At 34.5% G+C, this 17,648-nt stretch overlaps 1 pseudogene; it reads left to right on the top strand.

Annotated features, from left to right (window-relative positions):
* The first annotated feature begins 16,707 nt into the window (after positions 1–16,707).
* Positions 16,708–17,364, top strand: LOC123953894 (annotated as a pseudogene).
* The last annotated feature ends 284 nt before the right edge of the window (positions 17,365–17,648 follow it).

Raw genomic sequence — 17,648 nt, 5'->3', positions numbered from 1 at the left:
TATAACATTTTGGCCACACATCTTAATTCCTGGTATTATCATTATAGCATTGTATCGTTTCAATTAGACCATGTTTGAATCTCTAGAGTATCAGGAAATAAAAATGCTTAAAAATTTGTTTTGCAGTGGTACCTTAATAGGGTGTCTTGGTAATACTTTATTGAGGTACTATTCACTTAAACAAGTTGATAGCATTATTTTAAGAATTTTGTTTTGAAAGCATATGTTAAAATTACGTGCATGCACACACATATATATTGTGAACATGAATATATATTCATATTTAATAGTGAATACTTATAACAGCATGTAATAACATTGCTTGGGCTATTTTCTGGCATCCTTTGTTTATCTTAGTGAAAACTTAAAATATCATAACAATAACTCATACATGGCTCTCAACATAGGAGTTTCTGAGAAAATTCTTTAAAAAGCCAGTTTTACTATGTATTTTTTTTTAATTTTTTTATTTGTTTATTTACAGCATAACAGTGTTCATTGTTTTGGCATAACACCCAGTGCTCCATGCAGTACGTGCCCTCGCTATTACCCACCACCTGGTTCCTCAACCTCCCACCCCCCGCCCCCGCCCCTTCAAAACCCTCTGGTTGTTTTTCAGAGTCCATAGTCTCTCATGGTTCATCTCCCCTTCCAGTTTCCCTCAACTCCCTCTCCTCTCCATCTCCCCATGTCCTCCGTGTTATTTGTTATGCTCCACAAATAAGTGAAACCATATGATACTTGACTCTCTCTGCTTGACTTATTTCGCTCAGCATAATTTCTTCCAGTCCCGTCCATGTTGCTATAAAAGTTGGGTATTCATCCTTTCTGCTGGAGGCATAATACTCCATCGTGTATATGTACCACATCTTCCTTATCCATTCATCCGTTGACAGGCATCTTGGTTCTTTCCACAGTTTGGCGACCGTAGCCATTGCTGCAATAAACATTGGGGTACAAATGGCCCTTCTTTTCACTACATCTGTATCTTTGGGGTAAATACCCAGCAGTGCAATTGCAGGGTCATAGGGAAGCTCTATTCTTAATTTCTTCAGGAGTCTCCACACTGTTCTCCAAAGTGGCTGCACTAACTTGCATTCCCACCAACAGTGTAAGAGGGTTCCCCTTTCTCCACATCCTCTCCAACACACGTTGTTTCCTGTCTTGCTAATTTTGGCCATTCTAACTGGTGTCAGGTGGTATCTTAATGTGGTTTTAATTTGAATCTCCCTGATGGCTAGTGATGATGAACATTTTTTCATGTGTCTGATAGCCATTTGTATTTCTTTGTTGGAGAAGTGTCTGTTCATATCTTCTGCCCATTTTTTGATATGATTATCTGTTTTGTGTGTGTTGAGTTTGAGAAGTTCTTTATAGATCCTGGATATCAACCTTTTGTCTGTACTGTCATTTGCAAATATCTTCTCCCATTCCGTGGGTTGCCTTTTTGTTTTGTTGACTGTTTCCTTTGCTGTGCAGAAAATTTTGTTCTTGATGAAGTCCCAAAAGTTCATTTTTGCTTTTGTTTCCTTGGCCTTTGGAGACATATCTTGAAAGAAGTTGCTGTGGCTGATATCGGAGAGGTTACTGCCTATGTTCTCCTCTAGGATTCTGATAGATTCCTGTCTCATGTTGAGGTCTTTTATCCATTTCGAGTTTATCTTTGTGTACGGTGTAAGAGAATGGTCGAGTTTCATTCTTCTACATATCACTGTCCAGTTTTCCCAGCACCATTTATTGAAGAGACTGTCTTTTTTCCATTGAATATTTTTTCCTGTTTTGTCGAAGATTATTTCACCATAGAGTTGAGGATCCATATCTGGGCTCTCCACTCTATTCCACTGGTCTATGTGTCTGTTTTTATGCCAGTATTTTTTACTTCATTTGTTGAAATTATAAGAGATAAATCACAACAAAGACAAAATAAGAAATAGATAATATTCCATGTGTGAATGATTTACTTTTTATCTCTAGAAGCACTGTTTTTCCTTTATCTGCTGTGAAGCTTTAGTCAAATGGCCAGTAATATAAAATGTTTATGGTTTTCTGGATTAGAATTATAGTTTCTTGACCTATCTGATTCAGGCTAGATCCTTGTCACAGTTTTTCATTTTAATGAATAGAAAAAACTTCTGAAGAAGCTTAGGTTCTGATTTCTCTTTTACACTGAAACCTCAGAGAGTTTGAAAAAAATTCCTCTTCCAAACATAACTATGATTTTACAGATTGTATTCATTTCCATAAAAGAATGGAGTACATTTCAAAGTAGCACTCTGCTTTTCAATGGAATAAAATAATGAGTTATTTTCAGACTATCCCCAGTTTTTAATATCATAAACTTTACTTCCTTACCAAGTCTTTCAAAATAGTACATAAAGAAATAAATATGTAAACAAGTTCATCTGCTCTTTTCTTTTACCTATAAGAATCTTTTCGCTGGTTTTGAAATACTGTATTTGAAGAAAATAAATCACGCCAGATTTATTTGCTTTTACTATATTTACTATTTTCATTGAAATACAAGTTCCTAAAATAATATCATTTCACTTTGCTATTTTGTTTGCTTTAATTTCAACCTCCTTCAGTACTAATTGTGTATTTCACAAAATGACAGCTTTAAGAAAAAATAGACTTACATGATGATATTTACCAACAGTTAGGTCAAAAAATGGTTTTAATTATCAATATATTTTGCCTTTTCTACCCTGAAATATTATTCTTTCAAAAATGTTCTTTAAGTAGGATGACAAAAATTATTAATAATGGAATATGAAAGTCATAAACTTGAATTAAATATTATGTTAATATTGCATATTATGGTTTTACTAGTAATACCTTAAATTATTTTATGCCAATTCTTTTTCTTTTTTTAAAGATTTTATTTATTTATTTGACAGAGAGAGATCACAAGTAGGCAGAGAGGCAAGCAGAGAGAGAGAGAGGAGGAAGCAGGCTCCCCGTCAAGCAGAGAGCTTGAAGCTCTCCCGTCAAGCAGAGAGATCGAAGCGGGACTCGATCCCAGGACCCTGGGATCATGACCCGAGCTGAAGACAGAGGCTTAAACCACTGAGCCACCCAGGTGCCCCTATGCCAATTCTTATTACTCAGACTGAATATATATATAACAGGTATGTATAATACATACAATATATAAAGCATATATATGATACTAATAACAGAAACATCAGCAAAACCAAGTAAGTTATGAATATAATTTGAAATCCCACAATCAGATAAAACTCCTGTAAGCTTTCTCTAGGCAAAACTAGGAGCCATTACACACAGAGCTCTAAAAACAGATGCAGAACTATATTATTGCAACCTCTATAATTTCAGGACCAAGACAGAATTTGAAGTGGGGGGTCATCATACATGCTGAAATTTCTCTTCATCAAGTTTTCCCCATCCACTGACCTGTCCTCAGAGATGTTGATAACTTGGAGTTAAAAAGTATTTCATTAACTGCTCAGTGTGTTTTAGATAAATAGATAGATACATAGATAGATCAAAAGATAGATAGATTGTTATATATGTATATAAGTACATATTATACATGTATTAGATATATAATGCATATTTTAAAATAACATATTGGAAACCTTTTAAATTCATCCCTAGATCAGATGACAACTATAGTAAACTAGATCACTATTAAGAGAATACTGACCTCACCTACCCACCCTGCCTCATACTCCTCTGTTTCTTGACTTAAGATTGGGCCATGACAGTTGTTTCAGCCCATAAAATATTAGCAAGCTCAAAATGACCTTGCATGTTTGAGCCTGTATCCTTGCATTTTTGCCATCCCTGTAAAAAAAATAATATGCCCCAGATGCTTGCTGGTCCGCAAATTTTGAGAGACATTTGGAGCAGACCTAAATCTATTGCATAGCCCAAACAAATGCCAAGCAGTCATGGCCCAGCTAGATCTGCTGAACCAAGTGAACCTGCAGACTGGTGAGTGGGAAATAAATATTTTGTTCCGTATACCACAGAGGATGTTACAGTTGTTTATTATGCAGCAATAGCTATTTAATACAAGAACATTTGGGAAAAGGTGACTGAGTCATAAATTCCAAAGGAGAAGAATATAAGCAAAAATTATTACCACCGATCTTCTAGGGTCAGAAATTTTCTTTCAAGTTACCCATTATGAATGCTTTTGTTTCTCGTCTGTGTCACTGCCTCTATGAAGCAGAGTAATGTTGTTACATATGCTATCTCTAATCCTCACAAAAATGCTTCACAGGAGATGGCATGACTTCCATTCTGTAGAGGCTCAGAAACGTTAAAGGAATTGCCCTTGTCCATGCAGGTGGCAGGACACACAACAGCAACCCAAGTGATCAGAACTCAGGAAAAATGCATGTCAAGAAGTTAAAAAGAGAGATCTAAGTAATTTATGACAATCAAGAGAGAAGAAACTTCCGGATAATAATTGTAAAACAGTGCAGACCAGACAAGCATTTGTAATTTGGCACTTATCTTTCAGCCTAAGATGACAAATGAGAATATTTGTTCAAACCACTTTAGCATTCATCACGCCATCATTGTTCATGATATTCTCCATATGATATGTCGGTTTCATGGAAATGAGAGTCATGCCCTGTACAATGAGAAAAATGATATTATTGCAAAGATACATTAGGTGCAGAGAGCCATGAACACATAAGGCAGTTCTAGAATCCCCTATTCTCACAGTCTTGTTCTAAGTGTGCATCTGTCTTCTATCTGAAGTTTCAGTCCTTGTTCCCAAACAGGCCAATCCATGTTGAATTCTCTAGTTGGAATTATGGAAGAATGCATTCTGTTTGTTTAGTAAATTACTACAATTTTAGAGATCAGAATTACTTATTATTATTTCAGCGATCAGAAATTCTGATGGACAGAATTATTATACTAAGCTATTTTAAAGCAGGGTCCTAATGCATCACATCAGGTTAATTAATAGTGATCCTTGATCAAAGAATAACATAAGCAGTCTGTCTGAACAGGGAGCTGGGGCAAGGCAACCAAGGGGGCCTACTGGACACCACAGATATTGACTACCATGTCTAGTACAGGCAGTTTCATGATACTGATGAAAAGTAACTGACATTTATTCCCTTGCTCCTAAGTGTGTTCTGTTCTAAACAGCCTCTGGTAGATTTTAGCACGTTCTGTATTTCTACATACTGAAAGTATAGATTAAATCAGAAACCTGATTTCTTACTCCAGTTAATTATAAAAAGCTCATACCATGTGTATATCTTACTCTTATTAAAATTGGAATTTCTAGGGGTGCCTGGGTGGCTCAGCCAGTTAGGCATCTACCATCCTTTTGGGTCATGATCTTGGGGTCCTGGGAATGAACTCCACATAGGTTTCTCTGCTCTGAGAGGAGCCTGTTGTCTCTCCCACTACTCTCCCCCAGCTCATGCTCTCTTTCTCTTTGTCTCCATCTCTCAAATAAAGAAATAAAATAAAGTTGGAATTTCTAAACAACAACAACAAAAAATTGCTGCTCACTTCTGATTTTCAGCAGCTTCCAAAATGTGCATGTTTTTCCCAGAATCAGGTTATTTTCAAACACTATACCAAACAAAACACCTTGATGGCCAGGATCAGCCATTTGAGAGGGAAGAGACTCTGTACGACAGTGGGGACAATGGTTCTGCTGCCTGTTCCTTTAAGCTTTCCTGTGCTCGAAGATTAATTTGCCATCAAAACTACTGACAAGCATTCATTTACCAAATGATGATTTTCTAAATTTATAATGTATCTTGTTATGTGATGTCACTAATTAGGTAAAACTATAATTTACAATAGTGGAAATTCCTTTTAGCTAGTTATTACCCTTGGTTTGAGTATTTGGAAGGGCAATGAATATTTCTATAGACAACGCATCCTAGAATTTAGAGACTGGACAAAAACAAAATCCAGTGTCACATTTATCCTCCCCATCATCATATAAACTGCATTATGAAGGGCTTATCTATAAATATGAGGCTGTGGGGAATACTAAGGAAAATATAAGTGTGACCCTTACAGATATTAGAAGAGACTGCATAAAACTTTGTGAAATATGCTCTAGGAAGGGAAGATATATAAGAACAAAAATAATCAAACAAAGAATGTTGTGAAAAGCCAATTCAAAAAAAGAATTGGAATGGTATTTTATCTAAAAGAGCTTTAATATGTCTAGAGCCCATGGTTCATCATATTCACACTGTGCCTTTAAAACCAGAAGGAAAATGCAGTAGGCTAAGACATCTAATAACCAGTGTTATAAAAGTAAATCTCAACCCAGACTTAGGGTGGCTTTTGCATAGTCTGAAAGTTTCGAGTTTTAGAAAGTTTTTTTTTTTTTTTTTAATGTACTGGTTTTCGGAAAGAATAAAATCAAAAGATGCCATCCCCAAAGGACATACATTGAACTTATCCTCCAGTCAAATGGGAGGAAATGATTACACTACTACAGATGTTGTCTTCCTTGATCAAACTGTAAAACAATACTAAAATATGTTTGAAAGCGTTTTAAAGATCATGTGGAATATCTTGATTGCTAAGCTAACAAAAGGATCTTTCTTACTCATTTACATATACCGGTTTCCCTTGAAGAGGGTGAAAGATGACATATTTCCTCCAAACTGCTGGAAAATCGTTTTTTTTTTTTTAATTGCTATGTTAAGATTTGTTTCTACGGATGTTTCCTGAATCATAAATTCCAAATTCATTACATTCGGGTCAGCATATAAGTCAGGGCAAGTGGGAATTATTTAATTCAATCAAACTATCATATTATCAAAATTAACTTTATTCTTTAGCACCAGATTCTTGATATTCTTGGTGTCCTTTTTCATAGGAATAGTTGGTAATTTTGTTAATCAGTCCTGTTTTGTGGGACCAAAAATGATTTGAGCTTTATGCTGCTCTTTCTTACTTCTCTGTAGCCATGCCCCTTTCAATATGTTTAATTCAATGATAATATACATAGGTTGAGAACTATATTATACATCAACATATCAGGCCTTCACCAACTCAAAACTGTATGTTTACCATTTATATTACTAGTCTTCAGAAAATAGTACTTTTCCCTAAATACTGTCATACTAATAAATTGTCCAAGCTGCACATATTGCTAATATTCTGATATCCTCCTATTTTCTCCAAGGAGAGAGTTCAACTTCAGAAATGAAAATCACTGCTTGGAGCCATGTATAATGTTAAAAGTCCATCTGACTGAGTAGAATTTATGCATACCACTTCTAGATTCTTAGACTACTTCTGAGTAAAATTATGTAACTTAGTGAATAAACTACACACTGTTTCTGGGTGCACATATTGGCAAAGTTTATGAAGAAAACCAAACAATACAGGGAGATGCAACATCCATTAAATCCAGTGAGGAAAACCAGAAGACTGGGTAAATAATTATAGCACAGTAAAATACAGTCTACAAAAGATACATATAAGGCATTTTTTTAGTTTTTAATTTTTTTCTTTAATATATATATATTTTTTTAATTATTATGTTCAATTAGCCAGCACATAGAACATCATTGTAGGGTATTTTAGAGCCTGAAGTTGTGTGCCCTCAACTCTGCTAAAGTAGGAAGGAGAGCTTCTTGGGAAACCTTTACAAGAAGATGATATTTTAACTGAGCTGGGAAGAGTAATTATAGTTAATTAGACAGATAAGATGTAGAGAAGAAGAAATTCTGAGCGAAGAGAGAAGTCCATGGAAAACACAAAGGCTGAGGGAATAAAAGTGTAAGTTCTTTTTTAAAGGTTTTATTTACTTATTTGACATAGAGAGAGGGATCACAAGTAGCCCGAGAGAGAGGGGGAAGAAGGCTCCCTGCTGACCAGAGAGCCTGATGCAGGGCTCCCAGGACCCTGAGATCATGACCTGAGCTGAAGGCAGAGGCTTAACCCACTGAGCCATCTAGGCACCCCAAAGTATAAGTTTAAGAGAAAAAGATTTGGCTTTCATTCCAGTCTCATCCATTTATTCTTTTTGTCACCTTGGACTGCTATGTGGTTTCTCAAAGTCTCTGTATTTTTTTCCTTTTAAAATGGAAATAATGATCATATTTCCCTCTTAATGTTGAGCAAAGATTAAATGAGATAAAAAAGTATATTTTAAAATATAAAAAATATATTTTATACATCCCCTTTAATGATTCTGCCTTCCAAATACTTCTTCCATTACAGTAGGAGTACTGGAGCAGGGAATGTAAGCAGAAAGCTAGAGAAGAGGTCAGTGTACATAGGTACTGTGAGTTCATTCCAAATGAGCATTGGAGTAACAAGTATTTGGATGTTTGTGGTAACAGATAGGAACATCTATGCAAGACTTCAAGTAGAGAAGAGATGTGATCAGATTTTTGTTCTAGAAACTTTTCTGGCAGCTTGCAAAGTAAACCCATGAGAAAGGGGAATGAAAACAAGGACACCATGGAAATAAAGAGACACAAACACAGGACATGGACATCAGAGTAGATAGAGGTAGAATCTTCACAGGGCTTAGTGAATTATTGTCTGAGGAGAGAAGAGAGGAGGCGGAGGATGACAGGGGGTATGATGAGTCCAGAAACATTCCCAAATGTCCGGATCTAGCTACTCAATAAAATAAGAAACAGATAATCATACAAAATTGAGTATCGTAAACTACAGACTGTTACATAGTTCTAAGTACCACATTGTAGAATCCAGAGCTGGAAGTTGTTATTGGAAGCCAGAGCAAGAAGAGGGATAGCCTCTTAGAAGAAGCTGATCCTGAGCTGTGTTTGATATGTGGATGAGATGCATGTTGGTGATCAGTGAGATGAAGTCATCAGATGGATTCCAGCTTAAATGTGCAAGGCGGGACTGACTCGTCTGTTCAGTGGAGTGTCATCAGATAGTCCTTTATGTTTTTATTTATTTATGTATTTACTCATGTTGTACTTGATTCCATAGAGGACTAGAAACAGCTAGTGGCTCCCATAAATGCCAAATCAGTCTATGGCCATATCACCCTGAATGCGCCCAATCTCATCTGATCTCAGAAGATAAGCAGGGTTGGGCCTGGTATGTACTTGGATGGAAGATCTATATACACCGAACCACAGAAAGAGTTGAGGGTAACCTAAAATACTGTGAGGAAAGCATGCACTGAAACACAAGTTCATGTTATATAGCACAAAAGCACAGAGTTGGCCTGTAGGGGGAAAGTAAATTACTTTGCACTGGTCATTTTGAGCACAGATACTTGGCAAGTGGAAGGTAACCAAGCAGAGTTTCAAGTAGGTATCAAGTCTTAGAATAACAGGTTCACTCAGTCAATGGGTTCTATTATACTGAAATTATAATTATAGGTCTAGTCTTTGAAATAAAATTATCGACAGACACATTACTTTCCCAAGTGTTTTATTTAACATGACAGTGGACATTAAACTACTTTTTACAAAGAGTTCTATTTCTTTTCTTTGCTCTTCTTTTGGTAAATATAATCTAATTATATTTTCATTAATGGAGAGTTCATACATAAATATCATACTTATAAGAAGTTAAATGTTAACTAATCAAATAAACAATCTAGCTAACAACCATGAAACTAATATGCCTATATCATCAAAACTAGAAGTGTGAGCTACTCAAGCCATGTGACATGCTGGATGGTGAAACACTAAAGATATTACACTCAAGCAGAAAAGTTTACAAGGGGACATGGTAATTGCCCTCACATATTTGAAATGATTTAGTTAGAAGCTGGGATTATGTGCATTATATGACTCCAGAGAGTAAAATAAGTTTGTGGTTGGAAGTTAGAGACTGATTTGCTATAATAAAATATATAGAAGACTTTTTTAAGAAAATGGTCTCCAGAAATAAAATGATTTGCATCAGATATTCATGTTCACATTTCTAAAAGCTCAAGGAAAGCTGAATGACCCCTTTCCTCACTGCTGTCGAGGAAACGCATTCCAACCTGATCCAAGGAACTCCACCGCTCACCAGCGGGAACATTTAAAATGCATTATATTTCTTTTGAGCTTCTTATTCATGGTAAAATTGTAAAAATACCACATATCCTGCAGGGTCATTGTGAGGAATACGTATGATTAAACAATCAGAATGTGCCTAGTGCATAATGGGCACTTGACAAATACTAGTGGAATATTAATCTGAAAGATTCAGTTGGGTTTTTTTATGCCAGGCATCAGTTAGAAGATAGCTGGAGGAAGGAAGCAGTCAGGTTTAAAAATACCTATTAAAACACTTGCAGATAAATAAGTCTGTATAGGGCTTTTTAATGTAAGCCTTTTTTATCTTTCATTAAGCTTTATAGTTTTCATATACATACATATACTAGCAGAGACTTTGTTTCCGCTAGTCTCAGTAGAAATCTAGAGCAGAAATAGTATAGCTTTAATAAGTGTTAAGTTCATCCGCATGCAGAGACAACAACTAACAGTTAATAAAATAAGGTAGTAGTTTATTTCTCTCTTAGATAAAGGAAATGCTTACTAGACAGTTCAGTAGTCTGTTCATCAGGGTCCTGAGCTCCTTCTGGTCTAAGCACCTTTAGTGTACTGTCTCATGGTTCAAGATAAGTGCTCATTTTTCAGGTATAAATGTTGCAATTTAGTCAATAAAAAGGAAAAAAGAGATCTAAGAATTAGATATTTTAGAAGTTGCACATAATGCTTCCAACTACATCTCTGCCAAAACTTGGTCATTGGCTATATTTATCCTCAAGTGATCCTGAGAAGTAATATATTTCAGCTGGTGGGCAAAATGCCCACTTAGAAATTGAGGTTCTTATTGGAATGAAGGGGGCAAAGAATACTGACATAGTACTTCTGCCACAGGTGACTACACTCAAATATAGACTTTTCTTTAGGAAGTAACTTTGGACTTGTTTCAACACCTGAATAAATACTGTCTTAAATTCCCAGCATTTTATATCATAAAGTAATGCGCAAAATTATTTTTCCCTGAGAAGCTTTCAAAACAGGAGTGATCAGTAATCCAAAGAGACACTCAAAAATGGCAAAAGACTCTCAGTTTATCTGATGCTCAGAAATATGATTTCTACCATACCCACCAAGATGAACTAGCTTCAAATATCATACTCTCACCTTGAAAACCAAATTAATTGAATTGTCACATGAAGTGATGAGACATAAATTATTTTGGGTTTTGAACTATCTGTTAATGATAATTATGTTAGTTTTAAAATAAGAAGATATTTTCCCCTAGCAATATGTAATAAAGAGGATCAAATATTTATATGTAGTCCATTCTTTATTTTTTTACAAAACCATGTCATTGATTTACAGAAGATATTTCTTTTTATTTATTTGGTTGGACAATAGTTCATTTCAAAATGATTTCAATGAAAGTCATTAAACTGTAGTAGAGGAAAAATAATTTCCTTCTACCCCTTTAATTTCTCAACAGGGAACCTTGTAACCAAAGACAGACTGACAAGAGAAAAACAAACAGAATTTAACTAATATGTATATTTCATATATTCACGGGAAATACTCAGGAGAAAATGAAAATGGTCAGAGGTATCGTAGAATTCAGCCTTGAATACTGTCTTCAACAAAAGAAGTGTGGGGGAGACCAGTTGTGGGAGGTAACCAGGAAAAGCATGGTAAACAAGAGTAAGGTTCATTATGCAAATTTCAAGTTGGTGTCTTCTCCACCGATAAGAATTTCTTGTGATTTAGTCATCCTTTTCTGCCTGATACAAAGAGGGAGACACCCTTACTAATGGATATTTCCTTTATAAATGGAAATTTCCCTTACAAATAATTCCTACTCTATTCTCAGAGATTCTTTTGTGAATTCTTTCTCAAAATAATCAACTCAAAATAATCCTCATGGCAAAGAGACATATTTGAGGATGGCATGTTCTGCTACCCTTCACTCACATGAACAATGATCTGAAATATAGGATTGTTTTAAAAGGCTCAAGATAGCCATTTTATCTATTTGGTTGATATTTTTTCTTCCCTAGAAAAAATTTCTGCTAGTGTTTAAGTTGCAATGTACTTATACCCATGATTATCAAGAAAAAATAAAAAATAAATGCTAGTTTCTCTCCTCCAAAAGTAATGATTATGTGGCAAAAGAAAACATTTTGTGTAACTGTTTTTTAAAAATTAACACTTTCAGAGACACCTGGATGGCTCAGTTGGTTAGGTGTCAGACTCTAGATTTCGGCTGGGGTCATGGTCTCAAGATGGTGAGATCAAGCCCTGCGTTGGACTATGCATCCAGGGTGGAGTCTGCTTCTCCCTCTCCCTCTGCTCCTCCCCTTGATCACATTCTCTGTCTCTCTCTCTCTCTATCAAATGTATATATTTTTACATATATTAATATATTACATATTAATTTTAAAGATTATATATACATATATAATCTTCAAATACATATATAATCAAATATATACATATATAATCTATATATTATATATATGCATATAATCTCTAAAAACTAACATTTTCAGTTAAGGGATTTTAAAATAATTTACCATAATTTAGAAGACATCAGTCATCTAAAAGTTTATTAATGAAAAAGGCATCAAGTCTTGATTTTTTCTTTATATTTTATTCATTTCATGAGTTATTTTTCAAAATAAATCTATACTACGGTATAAATTCTCCTTTCCAGTACATATTAAGAAATATACATGAAATATTAAAATATCTTATTTAAAATTAAAAAAAAGTTTTACATCATTCAAACTAACAAGGTAAATCTGACTTTGAAAACCAACCATCCCATACAGTGCTAAAAAGAAATGAGCTATCAGACCACGAAAAGACTTGGAGGAGTCTTAAATGCATGTTACTCAGTGAAAGAAGACAACCTGAAAAGGCTACATATCATATAAGCACAACACAGGACATTCTGGAAAAGGCAAACTGTGGAAACAGTAAAAAGATCAGTGGTTGCCAGGGGTTGAGGGCCAGGGGAGAAGAGTAGAGAAAGCAGAGAGTATTTTTATGGCACGAAAAAGAAAGAAAGAAAGAAAGAAAGAAAGAAAGAAAGAAAGAAAGAAAGAGTGGATGCATGTTGTTATCCATTTGTCTAACTCCACAGAATATACAACAACAAGCGTGACTATAATGTAAACTCTAGACTTTGGGTGATAATGATGTATCAGTGAAGGTTCAGCAGCGGTGACATATGTACCACTCTGGTACCAGACATTGCTAATGAAACAGGCTAGGCATGTGTGAGGGTGGGGTGTACATGGAATAATCTCTGCATCTTCTCCTCAATTTTGGTAGAAAAAATAAAAAAATAAAATCTTAATTTTAAAAAAGTCCACATTGATGCCCAGTAATTTGGGGTTTCCTGCCCGATTCTCTCCTTTATTTCATATCTATTTCAATTTATTTGGAATAGAAATTTTCATAGTGTAGCAAGATAACTTCAGAGAAGCTAGAAACATTCATTATCTGAGATATGAAAATGTCTGAGGACAAAAGTATATTTTAAAAGATGCTTTAGAAACATGCTTAACATAAACGGATGTTAAATCTGCATTGAACTCAGTGGTATTAGCAAATGATAAACCTCTAAAATTAACTATATTGTCATCTGCTTAAAATGTGGAACTTCTAAGCTTTCAAAGTTTTCATTCTTTGACTTTAATGTAATACAGTGAGAACTTCATTATAATGTAATGTTCAAAACATTACTGAGATACAAAAATTATCCCCAAGTTAAAAAATGCAGTTTGCTGTTAAGCTGACATTACAGTTTATAAACAATTTCAGATGGGAGTTCTTGAAGTTTTTAACCGTATCCATCTTCAACACAGCTCCTGTTTATCTCACTGAAACTGTATTATGTTTCAAAATCCAAAATTAAATTAACCAATTGAAAACATTTACAATTAACAACATAAATACTCTTCCTTAAACAGATTCTCATTATCTCTCAGGAAGACTTCAATAAAAGCTCCTAATGGATTTCCTAACACCCTGCAACTCACAACAAAATTTGTACACTAATAGAACAAAATTTTGCAACATTGTAAGGTAATTTTTATTTGAATATGCCAAATTAGTCAAGATAATTTTATTTATGTGTCTACTGTTGAAAAAGAAGTTATTTTTTTTTTTCTGTATACATCTACCACAATGAAATTCTAAGCAGGGAAAATAACGATCACCATTATTTATTGAGCACCTACTGAATTCTGCTTTCAGTTTTAATCACTTTGCTACATTATCTCACCTCATTCTTACATTACTATAAGAAAGCCATTGCTCTTTTGAAACAGAATTCTACAGAAGCTCTTAAACTGGCCTGAAATTTCTTTGCTAATAATTAATGGCCAACCGTCGTGATTTGAAGCCAAATATATGATTCCAAACGCTCTTTTTTTAAACCATTATACTCTACTGCTTTACAGATATTTCTTGAAAAATAAAAATATGAAAAACTAATCATTTAAATATATTTGCATATTTTGTTTTGTTAAAAAGATTCTTTTGTCTTTAGTTATTTAATTAATATTTCTAACCATCAGAGACTTGTACGGTGTAGGTGAAATGGAAATAAATTCAAACTTGTTTCCCTTGACATAACTAAGCTTCACATGCATGAGATGATGGATGTTTCACAAAATAAGAAGCTCTTGAAATATATGAAACAAAATTAAGATGATATAAATCTTGTGTAAATGATGAGAATTGTTCTCACTACAACATAGCTTCCTCTGACAGATACATTGTGCACTAATCTACACCAGAGAATATCATACCATATGTTGTTCTTCAAATATTGGAATATTGTAAAAACTGCTCAGATTTTACAGATTTGCCACTTCTAATGGAGATTGGAGTGGATTTACAATCCTCTGGGGACTCACCAAACATTTGTGTTTATTGTGGCCCTCACCTTTTTAAGCTTTTGACAAGAGGTTGTACTTCTTTCTTTTGATTAAGTTTGAGATGCCTTTCCCATCTGTTTTTATTAATTTGGAAGGAAATTGGATAAAAATGATCCTGTGCTTCGCTTTTATTTTACCACCCTTTACTAAGCAGTGTGCTGATAGCATTTTAAACATGATTTACTGAGAAGGATTTGTGTTTTATGTGACTACCAAGCCATAGCCCAGCTAAGATCCCATTTTCTGCATTTTCAGCTGTGTCAAAGCAGTTTTATTTACCTTATTGAACATTATCCTGGGAGAAAGCAGGTTTGGGTTCCTGTTAGTCTGCTCTTAGTTGGTATGCATCCTATAATTAGAGGGTCAATTTTTTGGATAATAAATTTCTCAGAATTTTATAATTTTTATAATTCTAATTATATTTAATAATTTTATTATTTTATAATCTAAATAAATAATTTAAATATTTAATTGTTCTTATAATTTTATAATTATATCACAATTTTATAATTATATATAGTAGAGTTTCATAGTTGATTTATAAGTTACCTTCATTGGGAAGTCATATTAATTTTTTTTCTCATATTCAGAACAAAATAGATATTTAGTGTACTATCCTTTATAGTCTGAGTTTCCATTCTAGTCAATAAATACACGTTGATCACTGATCTCTTTACTAGGCATTATGTAGAAAACAAAGACAAGGAACTAGAGTTACTGAGGAAAGCAAAGAGAAGAATAAGACAAGTGTTTTAATAACAAGTTGCAGGATAGAATATGGCAAGTATCATAAAGTACATATTTATGAAATGCATATGAAGGTTCAGAGGATCTAGACATCATTATTTCATTTTTTTCTCATATTTTGAGGTAAGTCTTAAAGGAAGAGATCAAGAATTGAGGTAGAAGAGAAGCAGATAAACAGAAAAAGTAGAACTTAGTTTATGGATGTTTGGAAAATATTAATTACTCCTCTGTTCTACACTCAAGGAATACTCCGAAGGCTAATATGAGATAAAACCAGAAGCCTTCACATTTTTTGAAAGACATAGTTTGACTTAAATTTTAGAAAGATCAATGTGACACCACAATGGACACTGAATTGAGAAAGGGAGGGGTAGGCAGGTGGAATGTCAGCCAAGAGGAATGATCTGAGTCAAGGAAAGAAATAAGGAAAACATGAATTAAGACTGGTTTGGTGCAACTCAAAGAAGCAGAGGACAAAATTGAGAAAATCTACCAGAAAGTGCAAAAACACAAAAGATGAAGAAAAATTTAAGTAAAATAAATAAATAAATAAAGGATCAGCCTGGGGTTGAAAAGTTTCAAAAACATGAGTTACAGAAAGAGAAAATGGAAGGGAGAAAATTGACATAGAACTACTTCATGAAATCTCATCAAGCTTAAGAATGTGGTATCTCGGGGCGCCTGGGTGGCTCGGTGGGTTAAAACCTCTGCCTTCGCTCAGGTTATGATCCCGGGGTGCTGGGATCAAGCCCTGCATGGGGCTCTCTGCTTAGCAGGGAGCATGCTTCCCCATCTCTCTCTGCCTGCCTCTCTGCCTACTTGTGATCTCTCTCTGTCAAAATAAAATCTTAAAAAAAAAAAAAAAAAGAATGTGGTATCTCAGAATGAAAATTGTCCACCAAGAAGACTACAAAATGAATGAAAAGAGATTCACAATTAGGTAACAATATAGCTTGATTTTAGAATCTCTAGAATAAAACAGATTTTAATGGACTTAAGAAGGTGAAGAGGGGTTTTTGGTTTTCGCAGGACCAGCATGGGCCTCAGGTTACTGGAACATTGTAATCCAAAACATGGATATCAAACAAAATCCTACAATTGATATCAACAATATGAGTGACAAAATTAAAAAAGAAGAATTAAAAAACTCCCTATATTCCCTGTTTTCTCAATTTGATCACATGGTAGATATTGTAGCTTTAAAGACAGTGAAGATGTGGGGGCAAGACTTTGTTATTTTTAAGGAATTGGGCTCATCCACAAATGCCTTCAAAGAGTTACAAGGATTTCCATTTTGTGGTAAACAAATGCAAATCCAGGATGCAAAAAGAGATGCTGTTATAATATCTAAAATCTGTATTACTTTTGCTGACAAAGTGGAAGGAAAAGAGAGTACAAAAACTGAAGAACTCTTTACAACAACTTCACACAAAAAGGCTGGTCAGGGAATACCAAATGCAGCAAATACCCAAGGAAATTCAACACCAAATCCTCAGATCCCTGATTGCCCTCCACACTACACTTTATTCCTTTATTGTTTCTCAGAAGAGACTGAGATGATGTGATCCATGGTTTCAAGGAAGTACTTTTGGTACCTGGAGGCATGGCATTGCTTTCATGGAATTTGAAAATGACAGGCTGGTGTTGCGGGGATGCTTTACAAGGATTTAACAATCATACCATCCCATGCCATGAAGATCACCTATGCCAAGAAATTACATACGAGATAATGGCCTTTATGGGACTTGGTGTTATTTATAGTGTTTGTTTTGGTAACATTTGGTAACATTTGGGCCATTTTACTAGGTGGGTGTGAGAGGGAGTGAAGGTTAAATTTTTGTGAATGATTTTAAAACAATACCTAGCCTTTGTTTTGCATTAGTGAACTATGAAATATAAAGACCTTAATTTTGTTCAATAAACTTCGATTTGTATTCTAAAAAAAAGAAAGAAAGAAAGAGAGAGAGGGGGGGGGAAATGGGTGACCAATAAAGTATCAGGATACAAAATTCAC

This window comes from Meles meles, chromosome 12, assembly GCF_922984935.1.
Source record: "Meles meles chromosome 12, mMelMel3.1 paternal haplotype, whole genome shotgun sequence".
Classification (NCBI taxonomy): domain Eukaryota; kingdom Metazoa; phylum Chordata; class Mammalia; order Carnivora; family Mustelidae; genus Meles; species Meles meles.
The sequence above is the reverse complement of the archived record's forward strand: the minus strand, read 5'-3'. Positions and strand labels throughout refer to the sequence as shown.